The following is a 19,059-nucleotide window of genomic DNA, read 5'->3' as shown; positions in this document are numbered from 1 at the left end:
CCACTGGACTTCCTTTACGACCAGTGTGGTACACCTCAGTACTATCTTAGATGTGTTCTAAGATAATCCCCGTCTAGGGGCCTGTCTGCTCCTCACTGTTCTCATAGGAGAGTTTACAACTAGATTTGATTTATGCTCTGGCGGCCTCGTACGGTGTTGTCCGTAGTCTTGACCCCCCCACCGGCCTCGATGAGGCTCATCATGGGTCTGGGCTACTATTCCCCCCCTTTGTGCCTCGGGACCCCCCCACCAGCGGGTGGTGTTGGTGTCCGATGCGCAAACAAGAAGATCGGACCCTACGTACGAGTTTTCAGCGGCCGCGTTGTTATGAGAATGGCTGTAACCTTTCAACCAAATCTCCTGGTGTTTGTGCTTCAAAACGCTCAGTGGCTGTCGAGGCATGTCAGTCCCCACCGCGTCCGCGTGTGGCAACCTCTTCATTACCTGCGAACTGAGACGAGGATATCGGTCTGTGATATCGCAAAGTGTTTCACCAGTGGGGGTCATCGGGTCAGTTGCTGGACTGACGCCATTAGTGTCATTGTAAGGGGTGACAGTCCCGAACAAAGCGGAAGGTGTATCATCGGAAGCAGAGTATACTCTGTGCATCAATGTTTTACTTGCTGAGACGGCCGCAGTGCTTGCGGAAGTGTCCAAAGGGCAAGAGAAGTTCATATCAACTATCGTATTGCACGACTGCAAGGAGGAGGGAAGTTGCTTATTCACAGAGGCAGCTGGCTCGAAATCATGAAAAGAATGGTCAATCAGGTTGGCTGATGGAATGTGTCGAGATATCGTAATATCTCCTTGGATCGGATTCTGCACCAAGAGGTTTCTAAACGTCTTTTTCCCAAGGGGTGCTTTCGACAGATACCCCTCGTGAAGGACTGCGTTGCAGCTAGCGTTAGGGGAAGACAGTGTGGTCAGTGGAGAAGGCACGGTGGCCTGTGACCATACCTGGTTGGTTTTCCAATCCATCAATGGGAGTAACCGATCCATCAAGTCTGCTCCAAGTAGGAGGGTTACAGTTTCGAGGCTGGTAACATACACAGGGTGAACGAGCGATACGTCCTGGAAGTGTAGTTTCAGCATGACTCTCAATGTGAGAGGCGAGGTAGTCTGAGTGACCCCTCGAAGTTTAGTGTCGCATCGTTCCACTTTTAACCAACGTTTAGTTGGCTTCAAAGCCCTTTTGAGATCATCAAACAATGTTTGAGAGATGAGTGATATTGTCGCACCCGAATCAATTAGCGCATGACAAGCTAAGCAGTCCTCCAGGACTGTTTCCAGGTATGGCCGTTTAGATTCGTGGTTAGTGGACATATTCCCCACAAAGTGGAGTGGTCGTTCGCAACGACGTGATGTGCCATGTCTGTTCAAGATGGAAGCAGATTGACTTTTCCGATTTTGAGTGGCCTTGGCTTTAACGAAGCGTTTGACCTTTATCTTCACAACTTTAGTATCAGAGTCTATAGACAAAGCCCGGGGGCTTGTTTCTTGATCAAGCGGGCCCTGGATAGGGTCTTGAATGAGAGCGGGAGAAATTTGAACTTTAACGTCCTTGCTATGGGTGTTAATTCCTGTGGACCTGGTGTCCGGTAATTCCCCGTCTAGTCCTTGTGACTTATCTTTTACCCTTTTCTCAAATTGTTCTCGCTTAAGTTCTTCCCGTAGTGGGACTTCTGGAGAACATTGGTCTACGTTTTGATCGTCCTTCAACCCTTTGTTACCCTTGTGCTCTGACACTTTTTGTGGGTTGGGTGCAGGAACGTAGCGAACGGGTCGATTGTAGCGGTAGTCATGTTGATGGCTACGTACTTTACAGTTATTTCGACCGCGGAGGTTATTGGAATCATGGTTTCGTGGTAGAAACTGTTGTTGTGCGTCATCACTCGACGCTCCAATACCTGATAATGCACCCTCTAACTGGAGTGAGTGCTCCTGGTTAAACTTCAAAACTGAGTGGTCAGGGCTCTTAGCGTTGTGAACTTTTGATGCCTCAAAAGCTGTGCTTGCAAGCTCTCTGAGTTGTAAGATAGGCAAGCCAACGTGGGCAGCAGGGCCCAAGTAGGTAATGAAGGTGGGATACATGTTCGACAGAAACATTTGTTTGAATGGTAAAAGCTCTTCCATTCCTATTTCTGTGAGTAGGCCAAAGTAAGCTGAACGAAGCCTATGATAGTAAGCTTGTGGGTGTTCGTTCCGAGCTTGTTTGACGGTGTTAGCCAGTGAGCTATCGTGTTTGCGAGTCGCAGAACCACTGAATTCTAATTTCAAAGCTGTGGCAAGTTTAGTGTAGTCATTTAGCACGTGTTGCTGTTGTAGACGAATGAACCTTGTCACGTGTCTATTTGACGTTCGCTTCAACAGGTAAACCCTGTCAGAACCTGTAGCGTTCGGGTAGCCATCCAACGCATCCTCTATGTCAGCTAGGAACGTCTCAGTATCGTTTGGCTGACCTGGAATGGGGTCAAAGGTGGGGAAATTCTTGACGAGTTTGTCAAGGTATTCCGCGCCAAGCGGGCGGAGAGGGTTGGCTTCATCCTGTGGAGAGATTGGGGCCGAAAGGCCAAGAGAGGAAGCCAAGCCTTGTTGTTGTTGGCCAAGAGGCGCCATATAACTCAGTACCGAAGGGCAAAGAGGAGAAGATTGAGGGACACATGAGGGAGGCAATGTCTGAAACCTATTGTCTTCACTCCTGTGAGTACAGGGCTCCGGTTGCTTGGATGGGAAGTCGCGCAGTAGAGCGTGACCATTCTGGATTTCCTCCAGATGGTACCTAAGGGTGGAATTCTGCTGCATTGCAGAGTCCACTTGACCGCTTAGATTACTGATTTTGGACACGTGAGTGTCACACCTGCTCCTTTCGGTCTCAAACTTATCTGTCATGGTTTGCAGATAGAGGTCTTGAGTACGGAGCGAGAGATTCAGTGATGAGATTTCCTCTGCTTGCTTAGAAATCAATATTTCCAACCTCATCACCTGAGTTCTCTCATCATTCATTTGGTCAGCGACTTCAATAAGTTCTGCTGATTTATCATCCAACTTTGTCATTGTGTTCATTAACTGATCGTCTTTGGTCTGCAGCGCTTTGAGGAGCACCGTGTTATTTTGAGTAACATTCAACAAAACAGCATGCATGTTGTCAAGTTGAGCGCTCCTGTTTGTAGATAACTCTTCAGATTTATCTAGTTTGGCGTGGACATCATCGTATTTAGTTTTGGCTAAATCGAGTTGTTCCTGTAGCCTATGATTTTGTTCCTGTAGAAAACGATTTTGTTGAAGAGCTTGTGCTTGTTCATCGTCATACGTTTTTGCAATTACATTTAATTGTTCAGTTTTCGAACGCAGTTCCATAGCTAGCAGAATTTTTCCCTTGTCTGCCTTGGTCATTGGTTTCCCGGTTCTCTCCACCTGTCCCTTTATGTCTACCATTACCTGCTCGTGCTTCAGCTGTGCACTGCGGTATTGGACAGATGGCAATCTCGGATGGCAAGACATCAGAGCTAGACTGGAGAGAACCTTTACGAGGCCTGCACCCGATGGTTGATTTTGGAAAACATTGTTGTCTGCTTTTCCACTAATGGCATAATTAGGGTTGTTATCGCTGCTGAGGTCAGAGATCAATCCATTTACGGGTGGAGGTTCACTAATTAGCGGGCGAGTGGGGACCACCCCCTCTGATAGCTTGCACATTATTAGAACATTTGAAAGGAAAAATGTTTTTCCTAATTTTCCAAAATTTGGTTTTGGAACGTGGGGAGCTGCAAAGACGATTTTAATCTATTTATAGACGTTAATGAACCATCAGTACTGTACAGTACTGTGGAAGTTGGGCGTGAATGAATTTGCAAAAGCAAATTGAATTAATCAATGCCAATGATTAGTCCTACCTGGGTAGGCTGTCTGGGTATTAAACTTGAATTACCTGAGAGTTTGCTTCATCCAGGTTAATATGCAAAGTTTAAGTTGTCTCATTTAATTGGAAGAACCTAGAAAGGTATGTTCGACAATTTAACTTATTAAATTGAATGAGACGATTGGTTCCTACAATCTCCATTGACTGGATATCATAAGTGTAAACCGAAGGTCAAATGTTGGGACCCTTCACCACTAGGGTACGCTCCTACCTGGGCTGAGCGTCAGTAAAGGGGTTTTACTGACTGTGCCTTGCTAAAGCAGATTTTACTGATTAATCTATTTAGGATATATCAAACCTGTATAGGCTATCTGGGAATTAACTTTGAATTACCTGAGAGGTTGCTTCATCAAGGTTAATATGCAAAGTTTAAGTTGTCTCATTTTGTTGGAAGAACCTAGAAAGGTATGTTCGACAATTTAACTAAATAAATTGAATGAGGCAATGATACCCAAGCAATTCAGATTGCGGAGTTATCCTAACAGTAATGTAGTTTAAATGTTTAGGGTACATTCACCACTATACTTTCCCTTAAGGCCGAAGCCACATGGGATTCACTCCCGTCAGTAATGGGTTTTACTGAAGGTGCCTTGCTAAAGCAGATTTTACTGATTAATCTATTTATGATATATCAAACCTGTATAGGCTATCTGGGAATTAACTTTGAATTACCTGAGAGATTGCTTCATCAAGGTTAATATGCAAAGTTTAAGTTGTCTCATTTAGTTGGAAGAACCTAGAAAGGTATGTTCGACAATTTAACTAAATAAATTGAATGAGGCAATGATACCCAAGCAATTCAGATTGCGGAGTTATCCTAACAGTAATGTAGTTTAAATGTTTAGGGTACATTCACCACTATACTTTCCCTTAAGGCCGAAGCCACATGGGATTCACTCCCGTCAGTAATGGGTTTTACTGACTGTGCCTTGCTAAAGCAGATTTTACTGATTAATCTATTTATGATATATCAAACCTGTATAGGCTATCTGGGAATTAACTTTCAATTAACCTGAGAGCCTTGCTTCATCTAAGTTAAGTTTGGAAAAAGTTAATAATGTCTCATTATGGACGCCCAATCAATTTTGGATATTTTTTTTAAAAAGATCCACTTGAAAAGGTAAATCTGGCAATTTCACTTGTTAGTTAAATTGAATGAGACGTCATATCCCGTGCTCCACGTTTGAATTTCCCCTAGAGATGTGCTGGCAATTCCTCACCACCAGGGTGCAGAATGATGAAATTTAAACGGAAGTACAAAGGTCGGACTTCCGTCGCGCTACGGAGGAATTTTAAACGTGGTACGGAGAGAGGAAATGTTCCCTCTCTGTTAGCTTGCCCGTAATGCTAAGCTATTGCTACTTGGTTCAGAAGTATCCTTCCAAGCACCAAAATAGGATCCTTTCACTTATGGAAAGGGTGGGTTTTCTAGTGACGTCTCACCTTAACCCCATTCAGCATATTGTGCTAGCGTTTCTGCTGACCGGAGCGACACGGTACTAAAATACAGATACGCATACGGTCTGCCCACACTGTCCTAGTGCGGTAGGCAAATTATTCGGCTCGGTTACCGGACAGTTAACTTCTAAATTCTAACCTTACTCTAGAAGTTAATATTTACCGACAGAAATAGTACCGTTTGGCCTAACGGACTAAAACTGGAATTTATTCCTCACTGCTATCGATATAAGACCGGGGCTATTTTAAATAGCTTCTCTCAATGGAAAATGCACAATCACTTTGTTTAGATAGCAGGCTGTTTGTACAATTCTGTTTGCACAATTGATATATAGAATTTCACAGCAAAGTCCAATTCTATCTTAGATTCCTCACAGGGGGCACCATATATGTCGTGTCTTTGGGTACCATTAAACTGAAGATACGTTTATCAATTAGCTCCCTGTAATTATTATCACGCGATTAAACTGATTAATCGTTTAACTGTAATTAACTAGGAGATCGGGGCACCAAGGAGAATATTCAGATTACAAAGCTATAATTTTCCTAATATAACTTTCCTGTACTATAATATTCTATTATAGTATAGGCCGATTATCTTCTAGTTTCAATGGTGTATTTTACCTCACGTTAGTCTCATTCCAAACGTCGTAAATTGTTGTATCTGCACGAACCCAGTCTTTACTAAAATCATCCATACATCAATTGTCTTAAAATCATTTATTTACTACACTAAGTAATTAACAGAAAACATACAAACAGTAATTATCGTCACACAGGATTGGTAGGGGAATGTGCCCTACTGGCTAACAAGCATGGCTGGTCTGTTAGACAATGGGTCATAAAACGGTAAGCTGAGAAGTTACACAGAGTTCATTAATATTAACAATTGACAATTGAAGGCTCACTCATTCGGGAACAAATGCAATATCAATATATATTTACGCTCATGTGTCGTCGGGATTCTTGTTGGAGAGTTTTGTTCTGATGGAGAGTTTGTCAGCGTTCTCTCTCTCTCTCTCTCGGTTAGAATGGATCGTTCAGAGTGACATTCATGAATGTCGTCATAGAATGGATGTGGTTGGTCTTCGCGTTCGATGATATAATTTACTTAGCTGCAGACTAATAATTAATATCAAAGACTTGTTCTTATTCTGTCGATATCGATAGTAAAAGTTAACCACGTGGTATAGTTCACTTTCAGTAGAGTACTTGGCTGGTCAAACCTCTGGGCCAAACTCACGATGGAGTGTAGGCCTGGTCTGTAGAAATGTAAATCAGGGGGTCTTTTATAGTACCCAGAGAACAGGCTTGTCAAATGACGCCTGGTCCTGTATGTGTCCCTGGGGCGTGCCTATGACTGAGCTAGACTTGGTTACAGAAATATAATTCTATCACATTAACATCAGTACATAGCATCTCAATGTATTACAAATAGCTTTATCCTTAATAATACATTGTATACACCCATGTGGATTCAGTCTCATCGCTGAGGCTATCATGTAGACCGTTTTAGGGTAATATGGCTATATTGTCTCTTCTGAGTATCACAAAATTGTACCAAGCGGATCAGTTCGTAGCTGGAGTCTTCATCAATCTTCCATATCTTCTCCAGAACACACATGTCGCTAGGTTCTCCAATTCTATGAGTTGGAAGAATTTCCTTTGTCTCTCTATGAAACATGTTGTAGTAGATTCTCCTCTTGGAATTTTTACAACCCTGGGTTGGGGGGGAAGGTAGGTTGGGTGATGGAACAAAGGGGAGGGGGTCAACTGTCCTTCCTGTACCCAAAGAGGCCAACGTCATGACACCAGTTACACAAAATACCATTTTAAAATCAATAGACCTGACCGAAACAATACATGGTGAGTAGAATGAGCAGATTGAGCGCCACCATACTTTGCATCTCATTTCCCTAGCCCTGAAATCACAGGACACAGTTCAGAAACAACACATTCCCATTTCCACATCTGCTGTACCTTAGTAACATAATTGATCCTATCTATTCTCTCTCTCGTGGTATAAGTACTATTGCTGATGGTTCCTAAAGGACCAATCCTAAAGTAATTTGTGCAATGGGTTTTGAATGACACCATTACACGCTCTGATTGTGATAGCGCTGAGGTTATAATAGTGTCTAGACCAGGTGTGTGATGTTCAGGGAGTCTCTCTCTGCTGGGGGTAAAGTTCAGGCAGGCAGGCAGGCACACACACCTCCCCTGCAGTGTGGCTGCTGGTTTCCTGTCTGCTCTGGCTGATCATTTCCCTGTAATATATGTGTGTGTGTGTGTGTGTGTGTACATAGTTACCATAAAATCAGTCCCCTCCCAGACAAATCCCAGTGAAAACGTTGACAATAATAAGACACTCAGGAGGCACACGCTCCAAGGCCACGGGGAGTACTGTTTAAACAGAGCTCAAATCACAGGCTTGGCTGAGGGCTGCTACAGCCATAGGGACCATACTGAGACGTAAGGGCACTAATGGAGACAAAAGGTTACTCAGTGATAATCTGCGACAGCGAGCCACTGACAAATGTCTGCTTTACGTTTCCTCAAGGTTTTCTTCCCCGTTTTCCGGAGCATTTTTCTAACCAGGCAACGAGAAAGACTAATAGTGGAAAAGGGTTTACTAAACTGAGAACAAAATGTTTTTATCACAGTGTTGCCTTAGAATAGAGGGAGTCCAAAGGGTGCTGATGAAAAGGGTCTGAACGGCCAGTGTGTTTCCCCAATGTTTGGCTTTTGTGTGAAAAAGTTGAATAATGTGGTTAGGACAGAAATAAAAAGACAGGAATAAAACAGATATGGTTGCTGTGACATAATGGTGGTTGCTTTACCACAAGGGCCACGAGGATAGGTTAGTGGAGGAGTAAACCGCTCACACACACTACGACCCTCCTTCCTCGTACGCACCCACCCCCCGCCTTCAATCCTTCCCCTCCACTCCCCCCCCTTCACCCACCCGGCCAGCCTGGGAAGAAATAGTCCCTGATCCGATTCCACAGTGTAATCACAACACTGGGCTTTGTGGGAGCTAGTGCTCCTAGCTGGCAAAGTGGCAACTTGGACTGGGTGGAATCAAGAGGCAAGTTTACATAACCAAGGTCAGCATGGGAGGAAGAAATAAAATAATCCTTGGCTGGGCCAAAAAAGGCAAAGAGGAGAAGGAAGGAAGGCTAACCAAAGGGAAATATGAAAACAAACAGATAAACGCTACTGTAGGAGGGCCCTTTGGTCTTCAAAGCGGCCAAATCCTCTGGTTTGGGGAGGTAATTGGGACCAGACGTCGACACTTGAAATAGCTGCTGAATGCGTTAGGATGCGGTCGATGGAAGTGGACTTGTCACCAGAGTAGAAAACTCCAGGCCCAAGCCCTGAGCTATTTGCATAATTAAGATGAATTGGAGAAAATGTCTTGGAAGTCTAAACGGTTATTCCTGTTGCCACAATGGGCACTACCCCCTCTACATTAACACTTTCTACCAAAATAAATGCCCAAAATCGTCTTTGGGATGATGTGGGCAGGATGTCTGCTCACTCCTTTCTACATGTGTGACAGCAAACTTAGATATATCGTTTTTAAGAGCAAATTGAGAAACTGTGGATGGCTATATGGCGTGGAGGCCATGTTTTATTGTGTGAGCATACCGTTCCATTCCCACAGTATTCCTTCCTGTCAGTCATGCACCCATATCAGAAACAGACAAAGACTTAGGGTTCTTACCTGTAGAAACACAAGTTCTACTATTCCTTCTCTGACATTGCAAACATCCCAGAATTCCACTTGCTTGTCCCCCATGTACACCAGTCCAAACCTGAAGAAGGAGAAGAGAGGAGATTAAAATCAACAAAAGACGTTGATGCTGAGAACATGCAAAGAAAATATTTTACAGGTCTGCACTACCAGCATATAAGAAAACATAGAAGTAAAAATAAATGCATTTAGTTAATAGTGAAAGTACTTGCTACTAGGCTACAGAATATCCTATTATGAATACATGATCATACTGCTAAAAGGCTCAGAAGAGCAATCACTTGAAGGCTGCTACATATGCAATTATATGCTAATGATCCTTCTCCCACTGGCCAGAGCTAAACTTATGGAATTGTTTAGCTTGAGTCATTCATCACCATCATTATTCATACTGCCCAGGTGAGGCCTGCAGGATTAGGTCAAGGCAGCCTTTGTCGGAGGTGCTACTAAGATGTCTTTGGCAAAAATGTCAAAATGAACAGATTTCTTAAATGATCTTGGATTAATTCTGACCATTTTGAGGAAGTGTATACAGGCTACGGCATCTCAAAATTGACAAACAGTACTATTGCCGCATTTTTTCTCATTTTTCAAGTGAAGGTTAATCATCCAGAGAAAACAGAGCAGGCCAGAGTAAATGGCAGTAATTAAACTGACTACCACTTAACCCTACTTAAGTGTGATTTCGCAACGCCAAACAAAAATGGATCAAAGACCGACCAGACGAAACAACTTCAAAGGTGGTTTACCAGACCCAGATTAAATAGGTACTTTTCCTGTTGAATATCTCATGTATAAGTACAGTAACGTACACACAAATATACGTTTTGAGCAAAAATAGGCATTGTTTTTAGACACAAGTACAAACTTCATGGAGTAGGACATTCAAGGAGGTCTGATGGTGCCCACTGATGTCATCGGCCTCCCCACACGTCAGAGTACACCTGGACCACCTATTGAGATGTGCCTTTTGTTAAGTAAAATCAGGTGATATGAGCTGAAAAGGCGACTGGAGTAGGACTTTAAGCTTATTCCCAAACTAAAAATCACATTGTGCACCTTGACTATGCATTTTAGGTGATTGTAAGGAATGTTATTCACTTCTGCAAAGGAGTTAAAAAAGACAGCCATTGTCAAGGAATACTGCCTGTAAACAGCGCCAACATTCGGTCAAACCTGGAGAATCTCCATAAATCCCTACAGGTAGTAAAAAGACAGTGGTAAGTAAACAATATGTTTCTGCCCGGGTCTGTACTGTAGTAGCATCTGCAGTCTTAGCATTTTGTCATCGCCATGGCGACACATTTAAAACCCTGAGGCCTTTCGCCAGCTGAGCCCTGGCTCATTCGTGACACTTCCTATTTCTGGATCTGTCGGGTCATGCCGCGCAACGCTTCCCTCAGGTGAGGCAAGCACAGACCCAAGGGAAAACCTGAGCTGCTAGGTAGTGATAAACACATTCATTTATCACTACCTAGATGTGGACTGCTAGAGCCTGAGTTGACGTCTGTATGAAGACAAATGGATCTACAGTATATTGGATATTGTTTGGTTCATCGTTTTGACCTGAATGTTTATCTTCATGCAGTTTGGTGGAGGCTGAAATGGAGAAGGTTGTCATCTTAGATCTTTTTTGTTCTCCCCATAAGACTTCCCATTCAGGGATTAGTAGAACAATGGGTCAAGAAGACAGTCTATAGATAACCTTATCAGAAATAGTAAGAATAGCTAGATAGTATAAACCTTTATCACAGATTTACACTGTGTGCACATCTTGCATTGTCAGCTGTTGACTACCTCTGACAGGAAGTAAATTGTATGTTGTAGGGTTGGGCTTGATGGAATTGACTACCTCTGACAGGAAGTAAATGGTATTTTGTAGGGCTGGGCTTTATGGAATTGACTACCTCTGACAGGAAGTAAATGGTATTTTGTGTGAAGGCACTTGTGAAACACCACCATTCACTTTAATTTAATGGAGGTTTTAAGCAGGATGCTTTTAAGTCTTAAAAAAGTGGAACTGACAGTGTTTTAACTACCTTGCAGATATGAAACAGACGATCAGTCAAAAATATCTAATTCCCAGTTTCTCGTCTGAGTGTGCCACAGAGTAGAAGAACTGAGGAATTTACGAACACAACACTGGGTGAATATGACTGGTGTCAGTAAACGTAGGCAAAACAAGTCATTGTTAGTGAAGAATGCTCTAGATCACATATAAACAGCCTAGCTAACCAGCTCTGCTAGGGTGAGTAAAATGGTCAGAATGAGCTGTTCTCTTATTTGTGTCTGGAAGTAGCTAGCTAGCAAGCTAGCCAACTTTAGCCAGTTAGCTTGGGCGCTTGGTTGCAGGCAAGCTGCAGAAGGACGAGTAGGCTACAATTTCCCATTGTTTATCAGTGCAATGTTGACGGGCAACTAGCTGAAACCGTTTATCTAATCTTTCTTTGTTACATTTTAGCTCATCTTGCTCTGGCTAGCATTAGTTGTCAATCTTGTTGTTGATGTGCATAACTGAAGGATAGAGTCTACCTTTTCATGGTTGTTTGATCAATAGGACTCAAATGTAAGAGGACTCTGTGGTATTTACATATACTGCTCAAAAAAATAAAGGGAACACTTAAACAACACAATGTAACTCCAAGTCAATCACACTTCTGTGAAATCAAACTGTCCACTTAGGAAGCAACACTGATTGACAATACATTTCACATGCTGTTGTGCAAATGGAATAGACAACAGGTGGAAATTATAGGCAATTAGCAAGACACCCCCAATAAAGGAGTGCTTCTGCAGGTGGTAACCACAGACCACTTCTCAGTTTCTATGCTTCCTGGCTGATGTTTTGGTCACTTTTGAATGCTGGCGGTGCTTTCACTCTAGTGGTAGCATAAGACGGAGTCTACAACCCACACAAGTGGCTCAGGTAGTGCAGCTCATCCAGGATGGCACATCAATGCGAGCTGTGGCAAGAAGGTTTGCTGTGTCTGTCAGCGTAGTGTCCAGAGCACGGAGGCGCTACCAGGAGACAGGCCAGTACATCAGGAGACGTGGAGGAGGCCGTAAGAGGGCAACAACCCAGCAGCAGGACCGCTACCTCCACCTTTGTGCAAGGAGGAGCAGGAGGAGCACTGCCAGAGCCCTGCAAAATGACCTCCAGCAGGCCACAAATGTGCATGTGTCTGCTCAAACGGTCAGAAACAGACTCCATGAGGGTGGTATGAGGGCTCGACATCCACAGGTGGGGGTTGTGCTTACATCCCAACACCGTGTAGGATGTTTGGCATTTGCCAGAGAACACCAAGATTGGCAAATTCGCCACTGGCGCCCTGTGCTCTTCACAGATGAAAGCAGGTTCACGTGACAGAGTCTGGAGACGCCGTGGAGAACGTTCTGCTGCCTGCAACATCCTCCAGCATGACCGGTTTGGCGGTGGGTCAGTCATGGTGTGGGGTGGCATTTCTTTGGGGGGCCGCACAGCCCTCCATTTGCTCGCCAGAGGTAGCCTGACTGCCATTAGGTACCGAGATGAGATCCTCAGACCCCTTGTGAGACCATATGCTGGTGCAGTTGGCCCTGGGTTCCTCCTAATGCAAGACAATGCTAGACGTCGTGTGGCTGGAGTGTGTCAGCAGTTCCTGCAAGAGGAAGGCATTGATGCTATGGACTGGCCCGCCCGTTCCCCAGACCTGAATCCAATTGAGCACATCTGGGACATCATGTCTCGCTCCATCCACCAACGCCACGTTGCACCACAGACTGTCCAGGATTGGCGGATGCTTTAGTCCAGGTCTGGGAGGAGATCCCTCAGGAGACCATCCGCCACCTCATCAGGAGCATGCCCAGGCGTTGTAGGGAGGTCATACAGGCACGTGGAGGCCACACACACTACTGAGCCTCATTTTGACTTGTTTTAAGGACATTACATCAAAGTTGGATCAGCCTGTAGTGTGTTTTTCCACTTTAATTTTGAGTGTGACTCCAAATCCAGACCTCCATGGGTTGATAAATTGGATTTCCATTGATTATTTTTGTGTGATTTTGTTGTCAGCACATTCAACTATGTAAAGAAAAAAGTATTTAATAAGATTATTTCATTCATTCAGATCTAGGATGTGTTATTTTAGTGTTCCCTTTATTTTTTTGAGCAGTGTATTTGCAGAAATCCATTCAGGTGTATTTTGTAGCTTTTGGTGAATGCGTTCTAATGATCTAAAGTCATGCTGTTGCAACTGCCTGTAAACACACAGTCCAGTTCAAAGTGAAAGATGGCAGGCCCGTGTGGCAAATGGCTTGTTTGTATAAAGGCCTACTGTAGTTCTGGTATGGTGCACCAGTCTGCGTAGACTCCGGTCCTGGACGAGACAGAAGTTTTTATTAAGTTCTATTTACTGCAGTGTCTATTAATTGTCCAAATGCTTCACCACTCTATATTGCTATAGTTATTTTCACAAATGCTTTAGTATATGTAAATCACAAACATTTTAAGAATTCATGAACACTTAGATAACGTCCTTTTCAAGTTCTCGTTTGTCAGATAATTTTATAAAAAAAGTCATATTCTTCCTGGGGGTGTATATGAACAGATTTCATGTTGCTAAAATGCTGTCAGTTCCACTTTAATGTAACTGTCCAGTGGGCTCCTGAGTGGCGCAGCGGTCTAAGGCACTGCATCCTGGTTTGGTTCCAGGCTGTATCACAACCGGCCGTGATTGGGAGTACCATCGGGCGGCGCAGAATTGGCCCAGCGTCGTCTGGGTTAGGGTTTGGCCGGGGTAGGCCGTCATCGGAGCGGCAGGTAGTCTAGTGGTTAGAGCGTTGGGCCAGTAACCGAAAGGTTGCTAGATCGAATCCCCGAGTTGACATGGTAAAAATCTGTCATTCTGCCCCTGAACAAGGCAGCCACTGTTCCCCAGTAGGCCATCATTGTAAATAAGAATTTGTTCTTAACTGACTTGCCAAGTTAAATAAAATACATTTTTATGAAATATGACTTATAATTAATTACAATATGCGTGAAATAATTACATTTTTGGAAGGGAAACTAACTGTGATAAAAAAAACAGCAATCCTGTGTTGGAATGGTGTGGGCGTACCCCAACGACAGAATGGTGTGGGCGTACCCCAACGACAGAATGGTGTGGGCGTACCCCAACGACAGAATGGTGTGGGCGTACCCCAACGACAGAATGGTGTGGGCGTACCCCAACGACAGAATGGTGTGGGCGTACCCCAACGACAGAATGGTGTGGGCGTACCCCAACGACAGAATGGTGTGGGCGTACCCCAACGACAGAATGGTGTGGGCGTACCCCAACGACAGAATGGTGTGGGCGTACCCCAACGACAGAATGGTGTGGGCGTACCCCAACGACAGAATGGTGTGGGCATATACGGGTCAATAAAAATAGTCATGCGAGTAGACCACTGATTGGCCAGCTCATCCTCCTCAGAGGATGACATTAGCAAGCATTTTTTTAAACAGTCTGTGAAACAAGTCTGAGGTGGGGTTTTTTTAAGTGTTTTTTCTCTCCAATTTATGCTTTGGCCACAAATACGAGTATAGAATGAGTCAACAACATTATTTATTTCAATACGAGTGAGAGTTTCACTGGACAGTTACCTTAAAATGGGTACAATTGTGGTCATGAAATGGATTTCACCCCTGCCCTGGACTTCAGAAACAAGTTGGCTGTAAACAGCCTGGGGGAAAACCACACGGGACTTCAGAAACATGTTGGCTGTAAACAGCCTGGGGGAAAACCACACGGGTCTTCAGAAACAAGTTGGCTGTAAACAGCCTGGGGGAAAACCACACGGGACTTCAGAAACAAGTTGGCTGTAAACAGCCTGGGGGAAAACGTGGATTCGTCATAGCAACTTCAAACCTTCAATATAAAGGCTGCTGTGAGAAAATGGGACTTCAAAAGAGGACATTCTAAAACATAGTTACCATAATCGTCGGCAAACTAAATAAATATTGAAAATGAGCATATGATCTGTTCATTGACTATAAGAGTCATGAGATAAATTTCAACGATGTTCTTGTAAAAACATTGGCCAGCTATGCACACACACACACACACACACAACCAGCTTGTCTATTCTTCCTCTGTGATGGGTTTGGAACACACACACACAACCAGCTTGTCTATTCTTCCTCTGTGATGGGTTTGGAACACACACACACAACCAGCTTGTCTATTCTTCCTCTGTGATGGGTTTGGAACACACACACACACCCAGCTTGTCTATTCTTCCTCTGTGATGGGTTTGGAACACACACACAACCAGCTTGTCTATTCTTCCTCTGTGATGGGTTTGGAACACACACACACACCCAGCTTGTCTATTCTTCCTCTGTGATGGGTTTGGAACACACACACACACCCAGCTTGTCTATTCTTCCTCTGTGATGGGTTTGGAACACACACACACACACCCAGCTTGTCTATTCTTCCTCTGTGATGGGTTTGGAACACACACACACACCCAGCTTGTCTATTCTTCCTCTGTGATGGGTTTGGAACACACACACACAACCAGCTTGTCTATTCTTCCTCTGTGATGGGTTTGGAACACACACACACACCCAGCTTGTCTATTCTTCCTCTGTGATGGGTTTGGAACACACACACACACCCAACTTGTCTATTCTTCCTCTGTGATGGGTTTGGAACACACACATTCCCCTAACACATAAAAACTGAAATAGCACAGTGTCATCCAAACCACCAATGCCATCATTTGAGTGGTTAAGGTGTTGCTCTTATCTTCCACAGACAGTGCTTCTTTGGCCCTGGTGGGGCTACAACTAAATACATACTGTTTTCATTTTCCCTGTCAAGCAGAAGATAAAAGGGTCCCAAATATAACCTCACAACATCCTGTCCAAAAGGCCTTGCCCTCTCCAGCCACTTGGCACGTGGCTGATGCTATCCTGATTGCTTCCTTCCCTAACTAACAATAGGTTATCGGCTCCCCAGACTACACAAACGCTATGTCTATGCAGTCACAGTCCTCCAAAACAAATGTAACAAAGGGCTGAGACTTCAGTGAAGGCCACTGAGGCTTCAGTTTCTTAATAAGAGTACACTATATAGCATCGTGGGTGAGTCAGAGGGGCACACTGGCAATTTGTGGAGCCAGCCTACTTCACATTATCAAAAAGAGAATGTTCATTGGAGCCCTAATTCTGAAGTCTTGTGAAGCACTAACCAGAATTACTCATGTTACTTCATAATAACAACTGGGAGAGAATGGGCCCTCCACTCACTTTGATGAGATAGAAACTCATTCAGCCCTATGACAGCGAACTCATTAAGTTGAATTGTGTTTTCAGTCAAAACGATGAGCGTTAGCCTATATTTGTATGGCTACTTCATTAAGTTTCCACTGCATATCTGTAATGGCACGCACTGGGAGTAAGCCCATCATTTTAATCCGACAATGACACGTGGTGTTTGTGTGCAAAATCTCCCATTCACATCAACGTGTTTCAGTTTTCAGTAAGTGGAAAAGAACACATTAATGTGCAGTCTAGGGCACGCACACGCGCATGCCTGGGCTATCAGTTAGGTCTCACCTGCCTACTTTTCTAACTCCCAGGATGAGACGTCAACGTCCCCCTAGCTGTCCCACCCCACCCACCCTCTCCTCCACGCCTCGATGGTCTCTCAGACCCTCGCCCTTCTCTACATGCTTGAAGGGCTGGCCCGTCCCCGCCGCCTGTCTGACAGTCTTCCTCACATCTCCAGAGATCACAACAGAGAACCATTCCAGAGTCTACGGAGTGAAAAGAACAGTGTTGTTCATGCGGTTGTGTTGTGTCGGGCCCTGGGCTTACTGGCCTACAACCAAACGCACAACTCTGGTTCAGCGTATATCATTCCAGTCATGTTCCAAGCAGCATGCTACATCTGCAAATGAAATTAAAATCAATACAGTGAAAAACTTACAAGCCCTTAACCAACAATGCAGTTTGGAAAATAAAGAGAATATTTACTAAATAAAGTAAAAAAAAAAGAAAAGAACAATGCGGCTATATACAGGGGGTACCGGTTAGTCAGGCTATATACAGGGGGTACCGGTAGTCAGGCTATATACAGGGGGTACCGGTTAGTCAGGCTATATACAGGGGGTACCGGTTAGTCAGGCTATATACAGGGGGTACCGGTTAGTCAGGCTATATACAGGGGGTAGCCGGTTAGTCAGGCTATATACAGGGGGGTACCGTTAGTCAGGCTATATACAGGGGGTACCGGTTAGTCAGGCTATATACAGGGGGTACCGTTAGTCAGGCTATATACAGGGGGTACCGGTTAGTCAGGCTATATACAGGGGGGTACCGGTTAGTCAGGCTATATACAGGGGGTACCGGTTGTCAGGCTATATACAGGGGGTACCGGTTAGTCAGGCTATATACAGGGGGTACCGGTTAGTCAGGCTATATACAGGGGGTACCGGTTAGTCAGGCTATATACAGGGGGGTACCGGTTAGTCAGGCTATATACAGGGGGGGTACCGGTTAGTCAGGCTATATACAGGGGGTACCGGTTAGTCAGGCTATATACAGGGGGTACAGGTTAGTCAGGCTATATACAGGGGGTACCGGTTAGTCAGGCTATGATACAGGGGTCAGTGCTGCATATACAGGGGGTACCGGTTAGTCAGGCTATATACAGGGGGTACCGGTTAGTCAGGCTATATACAGGGGGTACCGGTTAGTCAGGCTATATACAGGGGGTACCGGTTAGTCAGGCTATATACAGGGGGTACCGGTTAGTCAGGCTTATATACAATAAGGGGGTACCGGTTAGTCAGGCTATATACAGGGGGTACCGGTTAGTCAGGCTATATACAGGGGGTACCGGTTAGTCAGGCTATATACAGGGGGGTACCGGTTAGTCAGGCTATATACAGGGGGGTCAGGTTAGTCAGGCTATATACAGGGGGTACCGGTTAGTCAGGCTATATACAGGGGGTACCGGTTAGTCAGGCTATATACAGGGGGTACCGGTTAGTCAGGCTATATACAGGGGGTACCGGTTAGTCAGGCTATATACAGGGGGTACCGGTTAGTCAGGCTATATACAGGGGGTACCGTTAGTCAGGCTATATACAGGGGGTACCGGTTAGTCAGGCTATATACAGGGGGTACCGGTTAGTCAGGCTATATACAGGGGGTACCGGTTAGTCAGGCTATATACAGGGGGTACCGGTTAGTCAGGCTATATACAGGGGGGTACCGGTTAGTCAGGCTATATACAGGGGGTACCGGTTAGTCAGGCTATATACAGGGGGTACCGGTTAGTCAGGCTATATACAGGGGGTACAGGTTAGTCAGGCTATATACAGGGGGTACCGGTTAGTCAGGCTATATACAGGGGGTACCGGTTAGTCAGGCTATATACAGGGGGTACCGGTTAGTCAGGCTATATACAAGGGTACCGGTTAGTCAGGCTATATACAGGGGGTACCGGTTAGTCAGGCTATATACAGGGGGTACCGGTTAGTCAGGCTATATACAGGGGGTACCGGTTAGTCAGGCTATATACAGGGGGTACCGGTTAGTCAGGCTATATACAGGGGGTATCGGTTAGTCAGGCTATATACAGGGGGTACCGGTTAGTCAGGCTATATACAGGGGGTACCGGTTAGTCAGGCTATATACAGGGGGTACCGGTTAGTCAGGCTATATACAGGGGGTACCGGTACCGAGTCAATGTGTGGGGGTACAGGTTAGTCAGGCTATATACAGGGGGTACCGGTACCGAGTCAATGTGTGGGGGTACAGGTTAGTCAGGCTATATACAGGGGGTACCGGTACCGAGTCAATGTGTGGGGGTACAGGTTAGTCAGGCTATATACAGGGGGTACCGGTACAGAGTCAATGTGTGGGATACAGGTTAGTCAGGCTATATAC

General features: G+C 44.8%; 1 protein-coding gene across 1 annotated transcript in view; it reads right to left on the bottom strand.

Annotated features, from left to right (window-relative positions):
- Positions 1–19,059, bottom strand: part of LOC115150137 (plexin-B1-like) — a 188,380-nt gene that overhangs the window by 119,541 nt on the left and 49,780 nt on the right. The window contains exon 2 of the mRNA XM_029693098.1: positions 9,105–9,195. The gene's annotated coding sequence lies outside the window, so the exon portion shown is untranslated. The remainder of the gene's footprint in view (positions 1–9,104; positions 9,196–19,059) is intronic.

Source organism: Salmo trutta, chromosome 16 (assembly GCF_901001165.1).
Source record: "Salmo trutta chromosome 16, fSalTru1.1, whole genome shotgun sequence".
Taxonomy (NCBI): Eukaryota; Metazoa; Chordata; class Actinopteri; order Salmoniformes; family Salmonidae; genus Salmo; species Salmo trutta.
The sequence above is the reverse complement of the archived record's forward strand: the minus strand, read 5'-3'. Positions and strand labels throughout refer to the sequence as shown.